Raw genomic sequence first — 6000 nt, forward strand, 5'->3', positions numbered from 1 at the left:
TACAGAATTGTGCAGCAAAATTCATCAGATCTGCGGCAGAATTCATCAAGTGTGCAGAAAATTCACCAGATGTGCGTTCCATCTTTTTGATTTCCCATTTACATGGGATTCGATGAATACGTCATACCTCTGAACCGATCCAACTCGACGGGAAGATCCGTTTCGACCTGGTAGAATTCATCGAAGTCAATTGGAAAGAGACTGGTGATCAACTGCCAATCCATTTCTACTTGTTTCGACCTCTTCCGACCAACTTCATTCAACAGATTTTCACTAAGCCAAAAATTCCCGACTTTTCGAAAGAATTCCCGGCTTTTTCCCGCTTTTTTCCCGTTGGATTTCAAATCCCGTCTTTTTCCCGCATTTCCCGTTTTTCCCGAATGGGTGGCCACCCTGATTATGTAGGTATCGCTAAAGCTAGTCTGTACCAATGATGTCATTTTTCAGATTCGCCAACCAAGAAGTTTCAACTCATAAATAAACGTTAAGTCTACATATGAAGCTCTATCTGATTGTGTTCTGTGAGTTGACAAACAGAATACGCGGCAGGAAAAATGACGACACCCCGTTGGCTACAAAAGCAAAAACCGGAGCTGGAGCACCCAGTCTCCAAGGACTAAAAAGTTGTAAAACTATTCGGTCGTATATCTCTATATCTGGTTTTACTATCTGACGCCACCGGCGCCGGCCGTCGCCATCATCAATTCCGGTCCTGTGGCCACGTTAAGTCGGAACGAGCACAGAATTATCTGATTTGAGTTTACCCAGCCAGTGTATTATTGAGCCGGTAGCAATGAGATGCCGCCGCATCATAAAAGCGCAATGGTAAAATCCTTTGGATTCCTTCGACGCCAACCGAAGTTGGACCAAAAACAAAAACATTGAAATTGTTCCACTACTCTGATGACTGCAAAAAAAAATGACGCCACCTCGGGCTATGTTTTAGAATATCTAGTCCCGAGAAAAGCATTCTTTGTTCATTTATCCGTTGTTGACATTCGTTTATAGGTGACTATATGCGAACAATATGGGTCCTGTCCAGTTCAGGGTCTCGTACTTAGGTATGCACAGCTTATGCCCCAGAATACTTGACATGGTTTCTGCGTCGTCGACAAGAAATTGAAAAGGGGTGAGAGAGCTTTCACTAGCAGCTTGATTAGGGTGGCCCACGCATGGTTTGTCACGGTCGCCAAATATCTACCGAAATTTCATTGTTTGGAAAATATTGTTTGGTTTTGGTGAGTTTCAAACAATGATTGGGAACACCTTTAGAAAAGAGACACATGAACACATGAACCCAAAGAGAAACTTGATTCCAAAATGAGCCACTCTAAACTTTCCATCATTTGGCGAGCCAAGGAAAGCAAAAGTAAATCACTATCAAGCACCGAAATAAAGCGTTAAGCAAAGAGCTTACGTGTACACAACTCAAGAATTCGTATCACGCCGAACTCGCTGATACTTTTGGGGATAAAACGAAATCGAAATACGGCATGGACACACCAAAGAAGTAGAGAAAAAACTAGCGGGTACTTTCATTCGTCCGAAAGTGATGATATCAGCCAATTGATTCGACTTTGATTCGTGTACATCTGTAGTTGACTAAATTTCCTCCTCGAACGGTAGTGGGTTGCTCTATTAATCATAATTGATCACATGCTGCTGTAACAACTCTATAATTCGACACATGAATGACACTTTCTTTTGCTTTCGTTTCATGGAAGCTCTGTAGTGAGAAGTGGATCGGACAATGTGACATCCCAAATGCGAACATTCAATAGGAGTATAAAAAGTGAAAGCATCATAAAAACCAACTTACTCATTTCGTGTTATTAGAGGATGTTCTCTAGCTGTTGGTACTAAATAACGTACAATTTGAGACGAAGAAAAACAACTGCTTCGAAAAGGTTGCCTAAACAAAGACGTTTTTGCGCAGCATCTGCAAAAATGAGGCACAAATGTTAACCCCATGTGTTTGTTCGACTCGGTCGTCGTGATTGGGGTGTGGAGCCTGCTGTGTGATAATGACCTGCAACAAGACTTTCCCCAGCACTGGAAACAGAAATGTCCGATCGGTTTTTTTTTCAATCTCGGCAGTTAGCGGAAATAAGTGGCATTAAATAACCTTTCGAATGGGTACTTTTAGCTGATCATCAAAACATTATTAGGAAAGTAAAACTGTTTTTTTGTTCAAACAAAAACGAATGTATTTTTCAAATAACAAAAGTTTTAGAAGAAAGCAGCAATTTATTGGTATTTTTCAATGTGTGAAGCTGATATTTGTCGAAGAGAATTTCACCTACCAATTGTTGCTAAATTCATTGTCACGTTTTTCAGGAACACACCTGTAAGAAAGAACAGAAAAAAACAAGTTAGTCAATAAGGTTGACAAGTTGCCAGCGAATCGAAGAATAATAATTAGTGGGACACTGGCACCTCAAGCAGCTGGCTAATGGTGTCAGATATCCGAAAAGAAAAGAGGCACGAATTTGAATGAATAACCGAACATTATTGCTGCTAATTGTGGCGCCATGACCCGTTATTTGACGCACAAGCATAAGACTTGTTATGAAGATTTAGTTTGGCATTGCCAAGCATAAGCAGTGTACATCAGCTAAATATCTACCTGACGATCATGAAGTTCAACTTTAGGGAAACAAATAGATAGAGAGTAACTAAATCTGGGAAATCAAGTTAAAAAATATTAATGAGAATCGTTTTTAATATGAAAACAAGTGTGACGAAGGTAAATAAATTAAAGTGGAAACCGGCAGAAAGTGGTTAAAGCAGAAAACAGATATTATCACATTTAAAAAAAAAGTTTATTGGAAGTGATGTTTGATTCGAACTCAATTTTTCATTAGTGCAAAATTTCTCAGTTTTCGTTTGTTCAAAAGAGGCTTGTGCTAGGTTCGATTAGAGTGATTTTTTTTGAAGATTTACATGATTATTTTTGCCACATCACTGATACTTGATTTGAACTTACATTTTATTCAATCAACGTCAATTTCTAAGTTCCAGTTCGCTAAAAAAAGATACAAGTTTGATTTGAAAACTGAAATGATCATCCCCTACCAATAAGTTGTTTGCTATTGAGATATACATAGATGTGTAGCGAATTTGTTCGGTAATAAAATAAAATTTTGGTGGGTCAAGTGGAATCCGATGTGAAAGCGTTTTTTTTGTATTTTTTGCTACATTACTTCAACAGTAATTATTTCGTTGCACACGAAACAGTATTGAACGACCCCTCGTCACTTTGTTTACATTAAGTCTTAGCTATCATTGGATGTAAGTGTTACTTTTGTAATCAGGTGTTATCCGAAAAATGGATTTCGAACAGAAACGTAGCGCTGTGGTTGCCTTGTTCCTAGCTGGCAAACGGCAGAAGGACATTGTTCGCAAGCTGTCCGATATAAGTGTATGCAGAAGTTTTGTACAGTTAAAAGATACCTGGAGACCAAAAAACGGTATGGTGGGGGACGCCGACCTACTGTGGTGACACCGGCGTGGTGGCGAAGATCGAAGCGAGAGAAATCCTCGTCGTAGTGCCACTAAATTGGCAGAGGATCTCAACATATCGGATCGAAGACTCCGTCGGATCCTGAAAGATAAACTTCAGACCAAGCCCTACAACATCCAAAAGGTCCAAGACCTTACGGAGAAGCAGAAACAAAAACGGGTAAAAAGATCGAAGGCGCTGCTGAAGAGGGCCGCAGAAAGAAGGTTGAAGAATATCTTGTTTACCGACGAGAAACTCTTCACCGTACAGCAGTTCGTGAATAAGCAGAATGACAGAGTTTGGTTGCCAAACAGATCACGAAGTCATGTCGACTTGATGACGGCCACCCGGCGACAGATACCAGCATCGGTGATGGTGGTTTGGGCCGGAATTATCCGTGATGGCCGGACTCCGCTGGTTTTTGTCCCTGAAGGAGTGAAGATCAACCTAAATACTAGTTCTACAGAATGACGTCGAACCGTGGGCACGTCGTCATTTTGGTTCCAGGGATTGGGTTTTCCAACAGGACCCGGCGCCGGCTCACAAAGCAAAGAAAACCCAACTTTGGATTGCGCAACATTTTCCAGGGTTCATTTCGAGCTCCTTGTGGACGGCGAGTTCGCCAGACCTGAACCCTATGGACTTCGCTGTTTGGAGTATGTTGGAGGCCGAAGTCTGCTCTAAGAAACATGAAGGTGTGGAGGTCCTGAAGCGACATCTCGTGGCATCCTGGGATACAACTCCAAAAGAACATCTGCGGGCCTCATACCATGCGTTCCTCGACCGTCTGCGGCAAGTGGATAAACTCAACGGCGAACAAGTCGAACTTTACCAGTGAATTTTGAAAAAGTAATTTGTTTTAAAGAGAAATTAAATGAATTTGTAGTAAAAAGTTGTTGTTTTGATTAATTTATATGTTCATTTCAATGCATCACCTCAATTGCCGGACCCTGTATATAGAGGTTATGTATTGACTTTTCGGTATTATCAGGTCAATTATAACACTTGTTATATGTGCTTCATCCAACGTTTCGAATTATATTTATTCTTTATCAAGGAATCGGACATCCATGTTATTGTCCAAAGCAGATGCACTCCTAAAGCGTTCATCAATCGTCGGAATTCTTCCGATATCAGAATATTGGGCATTCAGAATTTCGACGATTGATGAACGCTTTAGGAGTGCATCTGCTTTGGACAGTAACACGAATGCCCAACTCCTTGATAAAGATAATATAATTCGAAACGTTGGATGAAGCACACATAAAAAGTGTTATAAATGACCTGATAAGACTGAAAAGCCGATACATAACTTAAAAATTATTCACGGTCGAACAATAAACTAATTGTATAGGTAATACTGTTTTTTCGCAAAAAAATATTTTTTGCAATGTGTTTTATATTATGAACTCGAACTTTTTACAACCAAGAACTTTCCATTCATCATTGAATGAAATGAGATGACGAAATAAAACTACAGGGAGAACGGATGTATCCGATTTGAACGTCAAATAACTCCGTCATTTTTCAACCTATGTATATCGACAGGTAAACACAATTTCGAAACGTCATCTAGTGTCATTTTAGCCCTCAGTCGTATAGACCAAAAGAACGCGCTGAAAGTGTAGTACTTTACATCGAAAACGATCGATCAATTGTGAAAACTGTGCATGCTTATCGGAAAAATCGTAGTCACAAAAAATGGTGATTTGAACTTCTCCCCGTTCTCCGGATTTACCGGTACCACACTTTTTCCGTGAGCATATAAAAGAAAAAAAAATACGCCAGCAAATCGAAAAAATTTTATCTTGTGTTATTATTTGTTTGTTATTAGTTGTTATAATTAAATCAACAGATCATATATTGATCCAAAAGATATTTAAAAATTAAGAGACTAACTACAAATACAAATCTACACTGAACATAGAACACTAAGAATTCTTCTTCGGAATATAACCTTCGAAACGTCAAAATCAAAATGCTCTGAGAAGCAGTTAAAAGTCTTGATGACGCCAATTATTGCAGAGTTGGCCCCGTAATTGTTTAGTCTAACAGGAACGAAGAGCTGAAGATCCCGAACCACGAGGTCGGACGCTAAGTGGAACAACTTCCAAAAGTGCGGGAGAGTCGATTCTTGATGAAAGCAGATCAGCGACGAAAGAAGCACGAATGACGGTCCTGTGGGCTTGCAGCGTGTCGATGTCGATCAGGCGGCAGCGGCTTTCGTAGCTGGGAAGTCGAAAAGGGTCTTGCCAGTTTGAGTGTCGAAGGGCATACCTCAAAAAACGTCGTTGGATGGCTTCGATGCGATCAAAACCGTTTTGATAATATGGGCAACAAACAGCAGAAGCATCGTTTCCAAGGAAATAAACGGCTGAGAACAAGCGTCGTTAGCGGGAAAATGATATTACTACACATTTATTACGGTTTAAAGGTAGGCGATTGGCATCACACCAGGAGGCAAAGAGGTTAAACTGGTTCTGCAGGAAGTTCACATC

General features: G+C 40.2%; 1 protein-coding gene across 2 annotated transcripts in view; it reads right to left on the reverse strand.

Annotated features, from left to right (window-relative positions):
* The window catches only part of LOC129760311 (GTPase-activating protein CdGAPr), a 47682-nt gene extending 45266 nt beyond the window's left edge, over positions 1–2416 (reverse strand). The window contains exon 1 of one of the 2 annotated variants that reach the window (XM_055757953.1): positions 2304–2416. The gene's annotated coding sequence lies outside the window, so the exon portion shown is untranslated. The remainder of the gene's footprint in view (positions 1–2303) is intronic. The other variant, XM_055757952.1, reaches the window with a different exon arrangement.
* Between the last annotated feature and the right edge of the window lie 3584 nt (positions 2417–6000).

This window comes from Uranotaenia lowii, unplaced genomic scaffold (assembly GCF_029784155.1).
Source record: "Uranotaenia lowii strain MFRU-FL unplaced genomic scaffold, ASM2978415v1 HiC_scaffold_57, whole genome shotgun sequence".
Classification (NCBI taxonomy): Eukaryota; Metazoa; Arthropoda; class Insecta; order Diptera; family Culicidae; genus Uranotaenia; species Uranotaenia lowii.